Raw genomic sequence first — 22,427 nt, forward strand, 5'->3', positions numbered from 1 at the left:
TGAGCAAAATGAGCAAAAATTGGAAAAAGTCAACAAAAGTCAACTCTCGGGAAATGAAAAGTCAACAAAAGTCAACCCCCGAGAAAATATTCCAAATATTGAGACAAATTTACCTCAAGTGGTGAAAATGCAAAAAGAAGCTTCGAAGTCGGAATTTAATCGCTCCAAAATGCTTAAAACTGAATGTTTTTACGGAAACAATTTGCGCGAGGTGTTGGAAAACGCGCGTGAAACTTAAAATCTAGAGAGAAAGGTGTTGTAGGAGGCAAGAAATGAAGAGGGCTCGGCTGCCTTTTATAAGCCTCAAGGCCTTGGATTGCAAGAGCATCAAAAAGGAGGGAAAAAGACCGAAATGCCCCCGGAAAAAGGCCATGGCCGGCCGGCCCCTTTTTCTAGCTGGCCAGCCATCTGCTTTTTGCAGAAATGGCTGGCCAGCCATTAGCTTTAATGGAAAACGGTTGGACACCCCCCCTCGGGAAGATAAACGGCCGGCCATGCTCCCCACATGCTCACCTAGCTCTCTGCAAATTTTGAGGAAGATCGGAGTTCCCGGGACCTGAAAAAAGTTCAAGAAAAGTACACTTTCGGTCGCGAAATAGCTCCGTCAGGACTTCGGCTTCAAGTTTTGACATATGGCTCATCATCATTCATCGAAATCAAAGTATATCCTTTTTGAGTGAGTTGTACCCTTCCAAGGAAGCGGATCGGAGGCCGTGGTCGAGTCGCCTTCGTCGAAACGCGCATTTCCGTACTCGTTGTTTCATGACAAACGGGCGCCCTGATTCTTGCTCGTGTTACATTATCTTACATTTTCATGAACATACCTGCATTAACATGCACGTTTCTTGACGTTAATCATACTTCTGTGTTTAATCAAGCGTTGTCACGCATGTCCTACTTTTGCATTGCGATGCATTCACTCATCGGCACTGCGTGTGTCGAACTTTCGAAATCACATTAAATACATATTGTTAGCATATTGTGCTTGTTGCAATTTTTCTCTTTTGCAGGCACGATATTGTATGTACGGTTCAATTGAGGCTGGTGCGACCAGACGAATCGCGCAGGTATCGTATCTTCTCCGTGTGAGACGTGGCGGGGATTGAATAGTCCTCCGCATCCTTAACTGCATGAAGTGTAGTTGTTGCTTTGCATTCTTGCTTAAAACTGTTGCATCTATTTGCGAATACTTGCTCCATTACAGCTTGCTGCATTTGCATGATCGTTGGGTTACCTTCGGCTTTCTGCATATCACTTGCGTTTTGCCCCCTGCCTGCGGGCATGCCTGCGGGCACATCTCTGTTTATCCTGTATGTTTGTCTAAGTCTTCGGCCTTGTCAAAAATGGGTCATCTCTAGGCTTTGACATTCACTCCCGTCACTTCTGACTTCCGAGTTCTGTCAAAGAGGGGCAACTGTAGACACCCCATTTTTGACCGACCTTAAGACTCAGATGTCACCGATTGAGCGCTTGGTGATATTGCGTAATGTGCTCGTTCAGAAGTTCCAGAGTCGCGGCCGTGAGCCCTGCCTCCGGACTTCCGAACCCTCTTCTGTGCCTTGTCTCGGTTTGCGAACCAGACCCGGTTTTCTTTGTTTCTTTTCCTGAGGGAAGGGAGAGGTCCCGTAGACCATCTCTCAATGTCCGTAGGCTACATTTGGTGGTCGTAGGTCATTTTGCCCATTTCGGAGTCCGGTTCCCGATTTTCGGGGCCGTCAGGCCGTGTGCCTCGGTTCGGGACCGCTTAACCATCTCCTATTGCTCTGATTTTTGGCATACATCTTATTTGCTCCCTTTTGAGGGACACTGGGGGCTGAGAAACCCACTTCGTGGCTGAACGCCACTTTCGGTGTTTAACAGCCCATTTTCGGGACCCCGAACTGCGTGTTTTGGTCCCCGAGCATTCGTTTTGCAACGGTTTTCGTTCATTTTTGGCAGGTACCTCTGTTTTATCACAGGGAAGGTCACTGAAGGGTGGGAGGCCAGCAATTGTTGCAGCAGCCAGTTATCTCTCTTCCGGAGCCTCCCGGCGCCCGTTTTTCGCACTTCCGGGCTAATGTTGAATACCTTGGAGCTAGTGTTGCCAACTTTCAACCACATATCTGTGATCTACACACTTGAGAGGCCACTAAAAGTTGGTGGCCGGCCATTAAGGTCACCTGACCCTTTTGACCCCTTTCTTCCGGGCTAATGTTGAACCCCTTGGACTCTTTTTCTTGAACTTTGAACCACATATCTGTGATCTACACACATGAGAGGCCACTAAAAGTTGGTGACCGGCCAATAATTCAACTTGAACCTTTTGACCCCCTCTTTCCGAGCTAATGTTGAACCCCTTGGACCCACTTTCTTGGAATTTTAACCACATGGTTGTGTTGTACACACATAGGAGTACCTCCCCAGTAGCTGGCCGGCCAGAAAATCACATTGACCCTTTTGACCCCTAGCCGGCCGGCTAGGGGGTGTGGCCGGCCGGCCACCTCCAACAAAAGTGAGAGGCCGGCCGTGTTCCTTGCACTGTGCACTTTACAGCTGTGGGGCAATGTCCCCCAGATATTTTCTGTATCCGGGGGATATTTTGTGGGGGAGTTTTGCTCTCCTTCTCCCCCACCTTTACACCCCCTTTTGAACCCTTTTAACCAGCTGGTGGCCTCACTTACAAGGGTTAGAAAAACTCTCCTTCAAGCTTCCATAGCCAACTCCATCTTCTTCCTTCTCAACTCTTGAAAAAACCCTAAGTCCCTAACCATTATTCCTTCTACACCACCAAGCTCTACCACCACCATCTCATTTCCAGCAACAAGGAAGGATTCTTGAAGGCTAAAGAAGCTGCAAATTCATCCAAAAAGCAACAAAAGTTTGAATCTTCAAGGGTAAGTAACACTTTTACCCTTTTGACCCTTTCTCTTGATCTATTTCTAAGCCTCACTTCTTTTTGGTTTCAAGCTCCGGCCCTAACTGAAAAGGGCCATCTTTTGAGTTCATCTTCACTTCTCATTAAGGGCTCAACCCTGTTTGAGCCCTCCATAATATACTTGCTTCATTGATCCTCTTGTATGTCATAGTTTTGCATGCTATTTTTGGCCCATGAGCAATCTGTTTTTTGAGCATATTATAAACTGATATAAGGCTTATTTTGAGCCCCTCTTCAACATTGGAGAAGGGCTCAACATTGTTTGGTGCTTCCATGTGTCACTTGTAGTTATATCCCCCATTTGGCCCCATTTTTGCATAAATTGATAGCCCTCTTTGCTTCTGTTTTTGGCCCTTGGTCCGAACTAAAAGTGGCCTTATTTTGGCCTATACTTCATGTTTCATTCACACTTTTTTTCTGTTTGGTGATTATTTTATATACTTCATGTTATAGCACCTTTTGAGCCTTGTCTTGCATCACATTTTTGGCATATTTGTATACTGATTTGAGGTCTGCCATATAATGTAAATGTTCATATTTTTGGTCCATCTTCAGTGTTGTAGAAGGAAATTTTTCAGTTTGAGTTTTGCTTATACCACTTGCTTCATTACCCCTCTTTTGGCCCCCATCCTTGCATGCTATTTTTCCCCTACCTATACTTGCTGTTTGGCCATGTTTATAACTGTGAAAGTGCATCTTTTGGGACTGTCTAGCTTCTGTCTTTGCATTGCATGTCCATATTGTGCATGTTTGGCATATCTATAGACCATTTCGGGTGCCTAATGTTGCATTTTCGGGACATTTCCTTGCATTTCATGTCATTTCGCTTCGTTTCGGGACTGTTTTCCCCCATATTTTAGTGCTGAAATTCCATTAGTATGCTTGCATATCATTTTTGCCATATTTCATCACATTTTAGCATCGCCTCGGTTTGCGTGCCCGTGTGCACGCATTTCGAGGCACTTCATTTTCTGCCATCGGCATCTCATGTGAGTGCGGCTGAGGCTCTCTCATGTTAGTATAAGTCCATTTTGTCATTTTCCATGTCATTTGCATTACGTATTCACCGCCTCAATTTGCGTGCCCGTGTGCACGCATTTCGAGGCACTTCATTTTCTGCCATCGGCATCTCATGTGAGTGCGGCTGAGGCTCTCTCATGTTAGTATAAGTCCATTTTGTCATTTTCCATGTCATTTGCATTACGTATTCACCGCCTCGGTTTGCGTGCCCGTGTGCACGCATTTCGAGGCACTTCATTTTCTGCCATCGGCATCTCATGTGAGTGCGGCTGAGGCTCTCTCATGTTAGTATAAGTCCATGTTGCATTTTCCATGTCATATCATCGCCTCGGTTTGCGTGCCCGCGTGTACGCATTTCGAGACATCTCATTTTCATAGCATTGAGTATGTTAGGATTGTATCTTAGTTGCATTTCATGCATATCATGCATATTGCATCGTGTCCGGAATAGGAGTTAGTCCGGGCACGGGAAACGAGGTGCATTTCGTACTCCGAGTGACGGAATGTGTCTCAATTCCCTAGTCACCGACACTCCGGATTATCCATGATGGAGTTAGGTTTTAGCTGTAGTTTCATGTGCATTCATCCTATATTGAGTTGTGCATTTCGACTCCTCGGCCATCATGCCTCGGTATGCGTGATTGGTGGCACGAGGATCGAGACATGCATACATCTGTGCAGATACATTGCTATGCCCCTTTCCTGCTCTCTGTTGCAGCAAAACGAAGAATCAGCAACCTTTCGGGGCTTGGCACGCATTTCAAGAACAGGTGTAAACAGAGGCTAATTGGGGCATTCCGGTGGATTTCCGCGCAAGACAGTCCGGACATGCATCATCCACTAGAAGCAAGGCAGTCCCTGGCTTGCATGCCAGTTTTACTTGTTTTCTTAGTTAATTCTTTAATTAATTAGAATTTTGTAATATTTTTGGACTGTAATATTCTTTTATTTGGGGACTGTAATATTTGGACTGTATATTTATTCGGACCCTCTGCGTGAGGGCATGACTGTAATAAGTGTGGGTGAGTGTGATGTATGTCTTCCAACCCCACGTCTTTCTCCCTTTTATTTATCCGCTTACGATGGTTAGATTAGGGCATGTTTAAAATAGCATACAGTATGACAGCATGTTTGCATCATTCATCTGTATTGCATACACTGGGCTCGGCGCATCATACTAACGGCATCGTACTTTCAATTCCAAGTTGAATATATGGTAGTTGTAACATTTCATAGATCATCTTAGAATAGCAGAGCCTGCTATAGTTGCATTTTGCATGTGTTGCATTAGGCATTTCTGTATACTTAGGATTCATGCATGATTTCTAATAAGTTTCTATTTTGGCTTGGAGTACCCGGTGAGCTTTATGCTTTAGCATCCTTGCATGCGTGTGAGTATTGCCATGAATAGCATGCTTGCCATGAGGCTATGTGCTTATATGATATAACTGCTTGAATGCCTGTGGGTGAAGGTTGGGTTATCTGAATTGGAGTAAATCATCAAATGTTTCAAGCCTACCTGTGGGTAGCAAAAACCTCTTTCAAAAACACAAAATGTTTTGTTCCAATTCAAGCGATCCAGTCTATACTTGTATGCTGTGCGCATCACATAGTAACCTAGGCTAATAAACCGGAATAAGAACCCACAATGTTTTCAAAAATTGATATCATGGTTAGTAGAGGCCGGTCTATGACCGGGCGAGCGGGGGTGCTCACGAAGTGACCTTCCCCAATCGTACCCAAGTTCCCGAGCCGAGGCAACTTTGGTGATGACGGACACGTGGCCTTTTGGCACCGAGTCAGGGTTTCCTAAATTTCCCAAAATAAAATATTTAGGTGGCGACTCTGTATCTGGCAAAGCAGTCCATGTTTGGCACTTCTTTCAAACAAATCTGTTTTCTAAAAACGATTTGCCAGATTTGGACTCTTTGGTTCAGATTAGGAACCGTGACTACAAAGTCGAGTCCGAGCTGTAGCGAGGTCCCCCGCGGGCTTGTTACAAGAATGAATAAAATTTTAACCATTTTATTAGAATATATATTGCAGTTGTTATGTAATTAATTATATATTTTAACTTCACAATAAAAATAGATGTCATAATTTAATTGGTAAATATGAAAAAAAATAGAATAAATCAATATGTATATACATATATGATAAAATAAAAATAAATTTCATTTTATACATTTTTTAGTTTTAGTTTATTTTATGTTGAAGTTTGTCATAAAACTTAAACATACATTTTACAAATAAAACAATATATATATAGATAAAATCTTTAAAATTGGTCAAAAGACCAACCAACCTACACAAGAAATAATTAATTAAAAATTAAAAAAAATTACTTTATTTTAAAATTTAAACTATTTTTAACTAAAATATGCACAATACTACAATTAAATAGGAGAATATGTTTATTTTATATAACTGAAACAACTTACTTTTTCCTTCTTTTCTCAATATGGGAGTGTGTAAAATAAAAATTAACAATTGTTCGGAAAAAAGTTTATTTCGAATCAAACAATATCAGTCATTTAATCTTTAATTAGGTTAATCTTTAGTTTATTTCGAATCAAACAAATCAAACAAATATATTTTGATAAAACCACTAAGATCGCGGTTAAACTAGCAAATCAGTCAACCGAAAATGATTCAGCCTAATTGACTAGGTCAAAAACCAACAAACTTATATAAAAATTAATTAATTAAAACTTTTAAATATTATTTTGATTTTAAAATTTAAAACTATTTTGAGGTGAAGTATGCACAACACTATAGTATTAAATAGGAACATAATGTACATTTTATATAAGTGAAATAACTCACTTTTTTATTTTTTTTCTCGATGTGGGATTGTAAAATAAAAGTTAACAATTGTTTGGACGAGAAGTTTATTTTTAATAAAACAATCAATCATTCAATCTTCAATTAGGTCAATCTTTAGTTTATTACGAATCAAACAAATTTAACCAATATATTTTGATGAAACTGCTAAAATTGCAGTTAAACCAGCGAATCAATCAAACCAAAAATGATTCAGCCTAATCGACTAGGTCAAAAGACCAACTAACTTATACAAAAATTAATTAATTAAAACTTTCAAATTTTATTTTAAAATTTAAACTATTTTGAACTGAAATATACACAACACTACAATATTAAGTGGGAGTATAAGATTCAATTTATATAAGTAAAATAACTCACTTTTTCGTTTTTCTCCCAATGTGAGAAAATAAATCATATCATAGACTAATTAGAGTTTTTATTTTAAAATTTAAACTATCTTAAACTAAACTATACACAACACTACAATATTAAATGAGAGTATAAGATTTACTTTATATAAGTGAAATAACTCACTTTTTCATTTTTCTTCCGATTGGGATTATAAAATAAATCATAAACTAATTAGAGTTTTATTTTTATATGGTTAAATTGAAGCTAACTAATGGAAATTTTTTTAATTGTTTAAAATTTAAAAAAAAAATAGAATGAGAAATCGCGGCTAAACCAAGTCAAATCGAAAATAATTCAGCCTAGTCGATTAGGTCAAATGATCAACCAACTTATACAAAAATTAATTAATGAAAACTTTTAAATGTTATTTTAATTTTAAAATTTAAACTGTCTTAAATTGAAACATGCACAATACTACAATATTAAGATTCACTTTATATAATCATTTTTTTCTTCTTTTTTCGATGTGGGATTATAAAATAGAAGTTAAAAATTATTTGGGTAGGAATTTTATTTCTAATCAAGCAATCTCAGTCGTTCATTCAATTTTTAATCAGATCAATTTTTGGTTTATTTCGAATTAAACAAATCTAATCAATATATTTTGATAAAATCACGGTCAAATTAAAAATGAGTCAACCTAATTGGCTAGGTCAAAAGACCAACCAACTTACACAAAAATTAATTAATTAAAACTTTTAAATTGTATTTTAAATTTAAATTATATTGAATTGAAACATGCACAACATTATAATATTAAATGGGAGTATAAGATTTACTTTATATAAGTAAAATAACTCACTTTTTCCTTCTTCTCCTGATATGGGATTGTCAGATAAATCATAGACTAATTAGAATTTTATTTTTATATGGTTAAATGACAGCTAGCTAATAAAGATTTTCTTAATTGTTTAAAATTAAAAAAATTAAGAAAATTAGTATGAGATATTGAAATTCTCATAAGGCTCCTCACTAAAAAGTTTCTTTTACTAATATAATATATAGATTATTAAAAAAAAATGGTACCAATCTTAATTTAGGAAAGGGTTCAAGTCCTTTTTAGTTTGGATAGGAATTGGATAGCTCTATTAAGCTACATTGGGCCCAATGTTAGACCCATCTCGATGATCTAAACTAATTAATGTTCAAAGTTCGTCGAGTATATTATCCCTGTAAAAAATCATATTAATCAGATATCAATAGCTATTTGATTAGCTTGTATTTGTGTCTACGATTTACTTTAAAAATTATAATTGTCGTTGAAACAAATACAAATTGATCAAATGACTATCAATATCTGATCAACGTGATTTTTTATAAGAATGATGTACTCGACAAGTTCTATATATGCAATAGTTTGGATAATTGAAATGGACCTAGAATTGGGCTCATCACGGCCCAACAATACTGTCCATTCTGATTACAGACTGAATATAGCGATTCTGGTTTGGACCCGAACCATTTGATGTTTTGGATCCGGGTTTCATTGCCTTGTATAGTCATTTATGTCTTATTTCCCTTATACTTCTTTTGAGTTTGGCTTTCAGGTTGCGTTGGTTGCGTTTGGGACATTATGGTACCTTGTTTTTCAAAAATCTTGTTGTCCAGAATTTTGGTTCTACATTCGAGCGTCACTTCTTGCGCTCGAGCAGTCTTTGTGAACTCTTAGTACTTTTGCAGGTCTGCAAAAGTACTGGGAAGTGGTGTTCTACGCTCGAGTAGAACTTCTTGCGCTCGAGTTGTCTTGGCTCGAGCAGCCCTTATTGCGCTCGAGCGTTGGTCTTCTATCTGTAAAAGTACTAGGAGTTTGTATTTCAAGCTCGAAGCATCACCTTCTTGCACTCGAGTGGTTACATCATTGTGTCTGACGCTCGAGAGTCACGTCTTGCGCTTGTACGGATTGCGCATATATTAGTCCGTAAAAATGACTTTTTACATCACTTTTTCATTTCTCTCTCTCTCTAAACATTTTAAAAACCTAAATATGGACTCTCTCTCTCTTTCTCTCTCTCTAAAACTCACATTCTCTCTACAAATACTCCTAGATCTATTGATTTCTCTACCCTACTCCCTTTGCTAAAAAAGTAGAGCTCACCCAGAGCTTTGTTTTCATTCGAATAGAGTTGAGTTTCGGCTTCATCCGTGTTTATCTCGTCTTCTAGCTTTAAGGTAAGGATCCACTACACTCTTTTATGATTTTTAACTTAGCTATTTATTTTTATAAAACAATCTTGTTTTGGGAGCTTTTGAATTAAGGTTTTGGTTTAAAATCAAAATAGGGGTTTTCAAATTGATGTATTAAAAATGGTTGTGGGAGTGATAATGAGGTTGAGTTGTGATAAAATTATTGATTTTGACACATAAAATGGATTTTGGAAGAAAAATGGGTTTTGTCCTAAATATCTCAAACGTTTTTTTGTATAAATAAATGGAATTGATGTTGGAAGTGTGGAATTGGATGGATATTGATATGGATGGTGGAGTTGGATATGTATTATCACTTACATCTTGAAATTTGGAAAGTTTATCTGTATTGGAGATTTTATATCTATTTAGAAATATCTATTTTGGGCTATCGGTGGAGGATAGCTATGATTGTTGTAGAAATTGCATAAGGATTAGGTAAATTAAAACTAATTTCTCATCCATTTGCATTGAGCATTATCACATCTTGATACATTGTACATGTATAACTTTTTAAGAAAAAATGGGTGAATTTGGGAAGTGGATGTATTCCATTAAATTAAGTTGGCATGTATGTCCTGAGTGAAAGTCCTGAAAATCACGTATACATAGGTTCCGATTCGTGCTAACGAAATATCCGTGAAATGACAGAAGTAGTGCTTGTATAACCTACGTTTACATGGGTGTCCGTTACAGTTTTTCCGCGAACGAAATATTCGTGAAAGGTTATACTTTGAGATTCCTAGAGGTATGATTCATGGCCTTATTTTCTAATGTAAAGGAAATGAATGATGAATTGTGATATAAACCAGACTTTGCATGGTTTTGGAAAGAGTAATGAGACATTTTGGTCATGAGCATTGCACGTGCATTTCACCCTTATAGCTTTGTTAAGATTCATATATTGTGTTGGATTATTTCTACTAAGCATTGGCTCATCCTATATAGGAAAACCATTTTCAGGTGTTGGTGAGATTCCTTCGCAAAGGCATAGCTTGGGAGGATTTGAGCATGAGCTTCATTTTGTTTACTTGTTGTAATTATTTTGTACAAGCCTAAGACTTTATCTGTATTGGATTTAAATCCATTTTGATGTAACCAAGTACAGTCTTAGAAACTTGTAGCCTTTAGGGTATTTCAATTATCTGTCTAACTTCTATTTCATATATTTGTTGTTGACACATGCTATAGAGTTTACCGCTCGAGTAATACAACCAAAATCTAGGATTTCCAAATTGCACGCCCAAGTTTCAAACTCATCTTTAACCTTCCAAAACACATCCTTTTGAAACCAAAGTTAAGAAAACATATAAACTCATAAAACTTCATGAATTGAAAGCAATTTCACAAAATCAAGGCCCAAAAGTATGTGAATTACATAAAAGCAAAACTTGAAACTTTAAGAACATAATATGAACATAACATCCATGTCATTTCTTGAGTTCGACTCTTCCATATCATGATCAAATGAGCTAAATTGATGTAGAATGTAATGAATTCTCATAGCTAAGCTAAAATAACCACATGCATGCAAGAATCCTTTGATAATTTGCTTCAAACATGATGAAATATGCATGCATGCATGCATGATTACTCTTAAATTCTTTCAATTCTAACTTAACTCAAGTGCTACTACACCTTCAATTCCTTTTTCATTTACATGAAATTAAGCCTAATGGCATAAAATAAGTGTTGAATCCTTACCTCAACTTCTCAATTAAGCTCTAGGTGATGCATTCACTAATATTCTAAGCCAAATCCTTGAATTTCCAAGCTAATTCCTTCCAAATTCTAGCAATTCCATTGTTGCTTCTCAATTTCTTCTTCCCTCTTCTCTCTCTCTCATGTTGGTCTCCAAGGATGAGGAAAAAAAGGGGAGTGTAGAGTGTATATAGAAGCCTTATATAGGCTTGGTTAGGCCACTTAATTAGTTTTAGCTTAAGTTTAAGTAAATTTATTCTAATTATTTGGTTTCGAATCAAATTTCAACTGAACCTGTCATAAGGCTCCAAAAACCCCAAATAACACAGAAACTTAAACAATTTCGAAATCGAATGCCGATAAAGCCTTCAAATCACAAACCGAAACAGAAATACCGACAGATATTTCTACAACAAACAGATATAAATCCAAATTAACACAATGCACATGTAATTACTCAGAATTTAGTCTTAATTATGCATTAGGCATCCTTAATCATGCTTTAGTCATTAACTATGGGTCGGGTTGTTACAAACAGGGACCAAATTAACACATCGTGTAAACTACAAAGACCATTTGCGTAATTTACTCAATAATTTTTTGCTATTTTGGGTGTTGTTTGAGTCTACAATTTTTTATTCCTTCATTTTTTATAATTAGAATAAAGGTTAAACTTTCATATTTCATAAACACTGAATATTATTACTAAATAAAGTATCATTTTTTTAACATACAAAGCATAAAAACATAACATTATTTTCTTAAAGGGGTTGGCGGATCGGGTGACTTCTCATCTGTGATCTGTTCGAACATTGGCAGATTTTTTAAAAATCTTCATTTGCATCCGTCCACCTATACTTTCAAAACCGCTTAAACATAGGTAAATTGGATTGTATCGGTCAGTTTTAGTGGATTGGTCGGGTCGTTCGTACCCTAGGGGATACATTGTGGATGAGCAGAGGTGGCAAGGGTCGAAGAGAGGTGAGGGGTTATATAAAGTACTCCAAATCAACTATGTTACATGCACCAAAGAAATATATCAAACTACCGAGAGATCAAAGAAATACTGATCCTCTCACAAAACTTTGTCGATACACTCTCGATATGTTTCTTGTCAGGGGCGGCTCCAAGGCTTGGTCAGGGGTGTCACCCGAACCCCCTAGCTAAATTTTTTTATTTATTTATTATATAAATATTAGATTTTAGGAAAAAAAATTAGTAATTGAACCCACTAAAATACAATTTTGAACCCATAGTTTTAAGTCCTACTCTTTTGAACCCACCAATGAAAAAAGTTTACTTTTTAACTTTTACCTATTTTTTGTTTAAAATATTTTATTTGTAAAGTGATATTTTTTTTTTGGTCTACTTTTTCTTTAAAATATTTTATTTGTAAAGTGATAGTTTGTATTCTTGCTTTGGAAATTGGAGACCTGACGTCAAGGTGCATCAATCTTTTGTTTAGTTTTTGTTTAATATATTTTATTTGTAAAGTGGTTGTTTGTATCTTGTGTTGGAAGCCAAACTATCCTTGCCAATGCCATCTCTTTTCATTGCAAGCTTCAGGCAAGGCGGCAGATGGCTTAGAGAAACTCCAAGCTCTCTCTCATTCTTCATCACTCTCCACATCTCTCTGTTTTCACCATCAATATTTTCCAACAACGACATCAACTACTCTACTCAGTTATTAGGTAAATTTTGTATAATCATTTCTCTATTTTATAGTATTTTGGATAGAATAAGTATAAATCAACAATTTTTGGGGTAAAAATTAGGGCTTTTTTTTTGTTCAATAATTGTCTTGTTTGTAAATGTATTATGTATATTTTGTTTGTATATGTTTTGTTAAAACATCAATATTGTTTAACTTCCCCCTTATATTGGGGCTAAAAATTAGGGGGGTTTTTTTTCCCCTTTAGTTTTGTTTTTTTGGCTCACTAATTGTTTATAATTTGTAAATGTATTATTATGCATATGATGCTTCAATGCTTGGTATGCTTTGTTAGAGATGTTACGTTGCACTGTAATTGATTTATGAGTGGTTGATTTGGTGGTATGTTTTACAATGTTTTTCTTTATTTTTTTTTGCCAATTAGTTTTACCGCTATGGACAAATTTCTTAAAAGAAAATCAACAGTAGTAGAAGATTCATCTCCTACAGAAGAAACTTCTTCTAAGCAAAGTCATGTAGATGTGAACAATCTTCCATCTGACCCGGGGCTACGACAAAAAATTTATTCTTATCATCCTAACAATCAAGATGAAATCAGAAGAGCATATTTACAAAAGGGTCCTTGTCGACCTCTTGACCACAATTTTCCTCAAAGAGACATTAGTGGAGTCATGCGTCGGTTTAATCCTGCTTAGTTTTAAAAAAAACAAGAATTGGTTGGAATATAGCATAAAAAAGGATGCTGCATTTTGCTTATGTTGTTATTTATTTAGACCTGATACTAGTAAACAAGCGGGTGGTGACACTTTTGTGGCGGGAGGGTTCACAACTTGGAACAAGAAAGAAAGGCTACGAATTCACGTTGGGGGTCTTAATAGTGCTTATAATCAAGCTATGAAGAAGTGTGAGGTTCTTATGAAACAAAAGCAACACATTGAAAGTGCTTTTTCTAAGCAATCTGAACAAGCAAAGATTGAATATTGAACTCGTTTGAATGCATCAGTTGATTGCATAAGGTTTCTTTTGCGACAAGGTTTATCGTTGCGTGGTCATGATGAATCTAATGATTCAAGTAGTAAAGGAAATTTCCTTGAGCTTTTACAGTTTCTAGCTGATCACAATGAATCTATCAATGAAGTTGTGTTGAAGAATACTCCAAAAAATAACAAGTTATGTCATCCTAATATTCAAAAAGATATTGCCAATGCTGCAGCAAGTGAAACTACCAATGCTATCATCTAGGATCTTGGCAATGAGTATTTTTCAATATTAGTCGATGAATCTCGTGATGTGTCGATCAAAGAACAAATGGTTGTTGTTCTGCGTTATGTAGATAAAAGGGGTATTGTTACAGAGCGGTTTCTTGGTATTGCACATGTAGCAGATACCACAGCTTTATCACTTAAGGCGGCAATTGAGTCTTTGTTTTCTAGGCATGGATTGAACTTAGCAAGAATACGTGGGCAAGGTTATGATGGAGCTTCTAATATGCAAGGTGTATTCAATGGTCTTAAAACTTTAATTCTGAGTGAGAATAAATCAGCGTATTATGTTCATTGTTTCGCTCATCAACTTCAGTTGACTCTTATTGCTGTTGCTAAAAATCACATTGATGTTGCTGAAGTTTTTTGCTTGGTTTCCAATTTGGTGAATGTTATTGGAGGGTCTTGTAAGAGACGGGATCTTCGAGAGGCACAAGCTACTAAAGTTGCTGAAGCATTGAACAATGGTGAACTCTTAAGTGGGCAAGGTTTGAATCAAGAAACTAATCTTAAAAGGGCTGGTGATACACGTTGGGGGTCACATTATGGAACAATTATAAACTTGATTTTGATGTTCCCATCTGTTATTGATGTGCTTGAGGTTGTTAAAGAGGATGGTTTACACGCCGAGCGAAGAGTTGAAGCTCATTCTCTTATGGATTCAATGTAATCTTTTGAATTTGTCTTCACTTTACACTTGATGAAAAATATATTAGGGATCACACATAAGTTGTCATTAGCACTACAAAGAAAAGATCAAGATATTGTAAATGCAATGACATTAGTTAAAGTGTCTAAGCAACGATTGCAAATGATAAGAGATGATGAATGGGAATCCTTATTGGAAGAAGTGTACTTATTTTGTGGTGAACATGATATTCCTATCCCTAACATTGATGATAGATTTGTAGCTTGTGGGAGGTTACGCCGCAAAGCTCCTGAAATCACAAATTTATGTTGGAAATTGTTATAAATTCTGGGTAAAACTAGAATTTTATCCTAAGTTCGGTCTATTTTTTAGGTGGGCCCCGTGCGTCGATTTTTACGGGCCAAAGTGGTAACGCGTTCTATGCCGCGTTGTGATTCACGTGGTATATTTGGTTGCTCAAAACCATTACCGAGTGAATGGGAAATTGAAACCAAAGTGTGCTCCATGGAAATGGAGTTTTGGTGGAAATTCCTTAAGGTTGTATAATGGCTTGTCCCACATTGATTTGGTGGGAGGTTTTGAAAGGGTTTATAAGGCTTGGGTTTGGTACTTGGGGTGTGCCCCAAGGGGTACCCAAGTGTTTTAGAGGGAGAGGTTATAGGCTAGATCCATTGGACCCAAAAATCACCACACACGCGCGCGCGCGCCGCTACCGCCGTCCGTTCGGTCGGGCTGGCTGGCCTGAGCCTGGGCTTGGGTGCAGGTACGTGGTGTGAGGTTCGGTTGGGCTTGTTTGGCCCAATACTAATCTTTTTGGGCCAAAAATATTTGAATTTTATTTTATTTTTTGGTAAAATAAAATCCATAATTCAAAATTAAACTAGTTTGGTTTTACTGTACATCCAAACAGGGCCCTTCCCAAAATAAACCAGTCTGGTATTATTGCACACCCAAATAGGACCCTTCCCGTTTTGTTATCTGTTTGATATATAACCCAACAGATTCAAATCTATTTGAATTCAAAACCAACAGGTTTCATACCTGTTCAATTCAAAACCAATTGCCACCTTTACATCTATAAATAGACTAGCCTCCCATTTGGATTTAACTCCAATTTTCATACTCGATCCTCTGATAAAAATCTCTGCATTTTGCTGCATTTATTTTCTGAAAGAAAGAGTGTAAACACTTAGTGTGTTCGTAAGGCAAACAATTTGTAGTGCTGCTATTGTTTATAGTAGATCATTTCATCCTGGGAGATAGACGTCCAATTTCTGAAAGCACCGTGGAGAGGACGAATCTGTCTGAAGGACACAGTGTCAAACACTAGACTTGATCAGATTATAATTCGAAGAAATTAAATCAAGTAAGTTATTTAATTTATTTTCAGTCTTTTATTATTTATTTAAATCAGATTTTAATTTTGTTTTTGTAACAAAATAAAATCTGTTTTTATTTATTTATTTATTTATTTTATTTCGGGTTTGATTTTTGTAATCAAACAAATTCTCTCCTTTCCTTTATTTCTTTATATTCTGGTTGTTGTTTAGTACACAACAGAATTTAATTAATTTAAATACAGTGAAGATTGTCCTACAATCTTAAGACAGATTTCTTTTTGGAGTCTTCATTGTATTTAATTTTCTGTGATTTCATAAGACATATTCTGGTTGGAAAAACAAATAGTGTTTATGCTATTTGACAGATAGTAGTAATATACTGTCTCTTTTCTTTGACAACTAGTAGTAATATACCAGTGTCATTAACAATTCCAGAATATTAATTGTGTTACAGAAAATTATTGTGATATTTTATTTTTCGAGTTTTAGTAACAAGGAAAATAAAATTATTTTGTATTATAAATTTATTTTCTGGTTTTAGTAACTAGAAAATTATTTTGTACTTTAATTTTTTTTGATTTTTGTAATCAGAGATTATGGCTACTGCAACTGAAACTGCATCTGGTAGTGGTACTCCTATTGTTACACCAACACCAATCCAGAACCATGTTCATGTACCAATCAATCATGGAGAAAAACCAGAAAAATTTAACGGTACTGAGTTTAAGAGATGGCAGCAGAAGATACTGTTCTATCTTACAACTCTTAATTTGGCTCGGTTTCTCCATGAAGAGGCTCCAGCACTTAAAGAGGGTGAAAGTGATCAGCAAGTTGTTGCCGCTGTAGATGCTTGGAAACATTCAGATTTCCTGTGCAGAAACTACATCCTCAATGGCCTTGACAACATGATGTATAATGCATACAGTCCTTTGAAGTCAGCAAAAGAATTGTGGGATTCTTTGGAGAAGAAATACAAGATAGAGGATGCCGGCACGAAGAAATTTGTCGTCGGTAAATTTCTGGACTTTGTTATGGTAGACTCCCAAACGGTAATATCTCAAGTTCAAAGTTTTTAGATAATTTTGCATGATATTCATTCAGAAGGTATGTCTCTTAGCGAATCTTTCCAAGTCGCTGCTTTAGTGGAAAAGATACCACCTGCTTGGAAAGATTTCAAAAATTATTTAAAACATAAACGCAAAGAGATGACCATGGATGAACTTATTGTAAGACTGAGAATTGAAGAAGATAACCGAAAGGCTGAAAAGAGGAATGGGAAAAATCCCATTGAGTCCAAGGCTAATGTGGTTGAACAAGTTCATAAACCACATAACAAAAAGAGGAAGTTTACTGGAGATGATCCTAAACAAGGCGACAACAATGGCAACAAGAAGTTCAAAGGAAAATGCTATAATTGTGGCAAGACTGGACATCGAGCTTCTGACTGCCGCTGCCCTAAGAAGGATCATGGAAGTACAAGTAAGAAGACCACCAATCAAGCCAATGTAACAGAATTGGATTACATCTCTGACGGAGCGAATGACATCAACCTCTCTGCTGTGGTGTCTGAGGCTAACTTGGTTGGAAATCCCAAAGAGTGGTGGGTTGACACTGGAGCAACTCGTCACATTTGTGCGGACAAGAAGATGTTCACTACCTACAATGAGGCTGCAAATGGTGAACAATTTTTCATGGGAAATTCTTCTACTTCTACTGTGGCTGGACAAGGAAAAGTTATCTTGAAGATGACATCAGGGAAAGAACTGACCCTCAACAACGTACTGCATGTACCTGACATCCGAAAGAATTTAGTTTCTGGTTCTTTGTTAAGTAAAAATGGTTTTAGGCTTGTCTTTGAGTCTGATAACTTTGTATTAACAAAGAGTGGTATGTATGTTGGTAAGGGATACATGAGTGATGGTCTCTTTAAGTTGAATGTAATGACAGTTGTACCAAAAATTGCTATGAATAAAAATAACACATCTTTTGTTTATATTCTTGAGTCAAATTTATAGCATGGTAGATTAGGGCATGTGAATTTTAATGCTTTGCGTAGATTAATTGGTTTAGATCATATACCAAAGTTTGAAATTAATCGTAATCATAAATGTGAAATTTGTGTAGAAGCGAAACTAACTAAGGCTCCATTTAAATCGGTTGAAAGAAAAACCGAACCTCTAGAATTAATTCATACTGATGTATGTGATCTAAAATTTATTCAAACTAGAGGAGGCAAAAAGTATTTCATAACATTTATCGATGATTGCACTAGATATTGTTATGTTTATTTACTTAGAAGTAAAGATGAAGCCTTAAAAATGTTTAAACTCTACAAAACAGAAGTTGAAAATCAACTTGGTAAAACCATTAAAATGGTTAGAAGTGATAGGGGTGGTGAATATGATGCACCATTAAATGAATTTTGTGCACAATATGGCATTATTCACCAAACTACATCACCTTATTCTCCACAGCAAAATGGAATTGCTGAAAGAAAGAATAGAACCCTAAAAGAAATGATGAATGCCATGTTACTAAGTTCAGGCTTATCACAGAACTTGTGGGGGGAAGCAATATTGTCTGCTAATTATGTTCTTAATAGAATACCCCACAAGAAAACCAAAAGCATTCCTTATGAATTGTGGAAAGGTCGACTACCTTCCTAGAAATACTTAAAAGTGTGGGGGTGTTTGACAAAAGTTGAAGTTCCTGTTCCGAAAAAGACTAAGATTGGACCAAAAACAGTAAACTGTGTGTTTATTGGTTATGCTCAGAATAGTAGTGAATATCGGTTTCTGACTTATAAATCAGAAATACCTAATATAAATATGAACACTATTATAGAGTCAAGAAATGCTATGTTTTTTGAACATGTCTTTCCTTACAAGAAAGGACAGGAATTAAGTTCACAAAAAAGAACTTATGATTGTACACAAAGTCAAGAGACTAATGACAATCAAACACAAGAGACTAATAATAGTCTCGACCAACAGGATTTAACTGATGATGAACCAAGACGAAGTAAGAGAGCGAGAACATCAAAATCCTTTGGTCCAGATTTTCTGACATACCTGTTAGAAAATGAACCTCAAAGCTTTAAGGCAGCAATGACAGGTCCTGAAGCACCTTTGTGGAAAGAGGCTGTTAATAATGAAATTGAATCCATTATCCAAAATCATACTTGGGAATTGGTGGATCTTCCACCAGGTTCTAAACCTCTTGGATATAAATGGATATTCAAGATAAAAATGAAAGCAGATGGTTCGATTGACAAGTATAAAGCAAGACTTGTAGTTAAAGGTTATAGACAAAAGGAAGGTCTGGACTATTTTGACACATATTCCCCTGTGACAAGAATAACATCCATTCGCATGCTTATTTCTATAGCAGCGTTGTTTAATTTAGAAATACATCAAATGGATGTTAAGACAACTTTCTTAAACGGCGATCTAAATGAAGAGATCTATATGGAGCAACCCGAAGGGTTTGTAGTATCAGGGTAAGAAAAGAAAGTTTGTCGACTTGTAAAATGCCTTTATGGATTAAAACAAGCACCTAAGCAATGGCATGAAAAATTTGATCATGCAATGCTTACTAATGGGTTTAAGATAAACGAATGTGACAAATGCGTCTATGTTAAAAACACTGACCAAGGATATGTCATAGTTTGTCTTTATGTGGATGACATGCTTATCATTGGAAGCAGTCAAAACAGGATCAAATCAACTAAGCAGATGCTTAACAAAAGATTTGATATGAAAGATATGGGGGTCGCAGATGTTATATTAGGAATGAAAATTACTAAAACATCTAACGGATATGCATTATCTCAATCACATTATATTGAGAAAATTCTTGGTAAATTTATCAATGATGATATGAATTTAGCTAGAACACCTGTAAACGTCAATCTTTATTTATCGAAAATAAAGGTGATGCAGTGTCTCAGTTAAAATACTCCCAAATCATTGGAAGCCTGATGTACCTAATGAATTGTACTCGTTTTGATATAGCTTATGCTATCAATAAATTGAGTAGGTACACTAGTAACCCCGGAGAAGACCATTGGAAAGTGATCATTCGAGTTCTTAGATATTTAAGATTCACCCGTGATCTTGGTTTGAACTTTACTCGATATCCAGCAGTACTTGAAGGTTATTGTGATGCAAATTGGATATCGGATACTAAAGATTCAAAATCTACAAGTGGATATGTCTTTACTCTAGGAGGCGCTGCTATTTCTTGGAAATCCACAAAACAAACATGCATCGCATGATCTACAATGGAATCCGAGTTCATTGCTTTGGACAAAGCAGGAAAAGAAGCAGAATGGTTTCGTTACTTCTTAGAAGACATTCCAATGTGGCCAAAACCTGTGCCAGCTATTTGCATTCATTGTGATAGTCAATCTGCAATAGGTAGGGCACAGAATCATATGTATAACGGTAAGTCACGACATATTCGTCGCCGATATAATACCGTAAGGCAATTGTTGTCAAACGGAATAATCTCAATAGATTATATAAAATCTAAAGAGAATATTGTGGATCCGTTAACAAAAGGTTTGACAAAAGAGCTAGTGTATAGTTCATCGAAGGGGATGAGATTAAAGCCTATTACATAAGAGTCGTCATAATGGTAACCCTACTTATATGACTAGATATCCCAAGAACTAAGTTCAAAAGGACAACTAAGTTATGTATGGCTCGCCAGAAATCACCAAAGGATTAAGTTCCTACCCATTCCTATGGTGAGAGTGATATCTGCAACATATGTTGTATGCAGGGGTATAAGGATAAGCTTTGCTTTTAATGATTACTTATATCTTGATTGAGGCATAAATCAAGACGAGTATAAGGAGATACTCACAATAAGAATCACCTATATGAGTGTTGAACTGGGGCCGGTTCTATGAGAATGAAGAGGCTAAATTCTCTAGAAACACTTATGAAAACCAGGCGCGTTCAAGGCCAAAATGAACACAACAGTGAGAACCACGATGTGTTAAAAGATATTTTGTGTGAAATCTATTATCTAGGCTTACACAAACAGCTGAACAATTCAAGGCATCGCGTCCATTGGTTAACCAGTAAGTCCGATAGGTTATCACTAGGGAAGGTTCAAGGCCGAAAACTACCTATCTTGATGCAAGATATTTTCGACTTATACTCTTTCGATAAATCTGCATATTGTTGCATTTTCGTTGTCATCAAATTCCATTCATATGGGGGATTGTTGGAAATGGTTATAAATTCTAGGTAAAACCAGAATTTTATCCTAAGTTCGGTCTATTTTTTAGGTGGGCCCCGTGCGTCAATTTTCACGGGTCAAAGTGGTAACGCGTTCTATGCCGCGTTGTGATTCACGTGGTATATTTGGTTGCTCAAAACCATTACCGAGTGATTGGGAAATTGAAGCCAAAGTGTGCTCCATAGAAATGGAGTTTTAGTGAAAATTCCTTAAGGTTGTATAATGGCTTGTCCCACATTGATTTGGTGGGAGGTTTTGAAAGGGTTTATGAGGCTTGGGTTTGGTACTTGGGGTGTGCCCCAAGGGGTACCCAAATGTTTTAGAGGGAGAGGTTATGAGCAAAATGGGCTAGACCCATTGGACCCAAAAATCACCACACACGCGCGCGCGCGCCACCGCCGCAGTCCGTCCGGTCGAGCTGGGCTGGGCTGGGCCTGGGCTTGGGCGCGGGTGCGAGGTTAGGTTGGGCATGTTCGGCCCAATACTAATCTTTTTGGGCCAAAAACATTTGAATTTTATTTTATTTTTTGGTAAAATAAAATCCATAATTCAAAATTAAATTGGTTTGGTTTTACTGTACATCCAAACAGGGCCCTTCCCGAAATAAACCAGTCTGGTATTATTACACACCCAAACAAGGCCCTTCCCATTTTGTTATCTGTTTGATATATAACCCAACAGATTCAAATCTGTTTGAATTCAAAACCAACAGGTTTCATACCTGTTCAATTCAAAACCAATAGCCACCTTTATATCTATACATAGACTAGCCTCCCATTTGGATTTAACTCCAATTTTTGTACTCCATCCTTTGATAAAAATCTCTGCATTTTGCTGCATTTATTTTCTAAAAGAAAGAGTGTAAACACTTAGTGTGTTCGTAAGGCAAACAATTTGTAGTGCTGCTATTGTTTGTAGTAGATCATTTCATCCTGGGAGATAGACGTCCAATTTCTGAAAGTACCGTGGAGAGGACGAATCTGTCTTAAGGACACAGTGTCAAACACTGGACTTGATCAGATTATAATTCGAAGAAATTAAATCAAGTAAGTTATTTAATTTATTTCCAGTTTTTTATTATTTATTTAAATCAGATTTTAATTTTGTTTTTGTAACAAAATAAAATCTGTTTTTATTTTTTTTTTTTATTTCGAGTTTGATTTTTGTAATCAAATAAATTCTCTCCTTTCCTTTATTT

General features: G+C 36.5%; 1 pseudogene; it reads left to right on the plus strand.

The window, feature by feature from the left end:
* The first annotated feature begins 12,993 nt into the window (after nucleotides 1-12,993).
* LOC145789372 (uncharacterized) lies at nucleotides 12,994-14,963 on the plus strand (annotated as a pseudogene).
* Nucleotides 14,964-22,427: the final 7,464 nt, after the last annotated feature.

The sequence above is a fragment of the Camellia sinensis genome, chromosome 3, assembly GCF_055761805.1.
Source record: "Camellia sinensis isolate YWXY chromosome 3, ASM5576180v1, whole genome shotgun sequence".
NCBI classification, from domain to species: domain Eukaryota; kingdom Viridiplantae; phylum Streptophyta; class Magnoliopsida; order Ericales; family Theaceae; genus Camellia; species Camellia sinensis.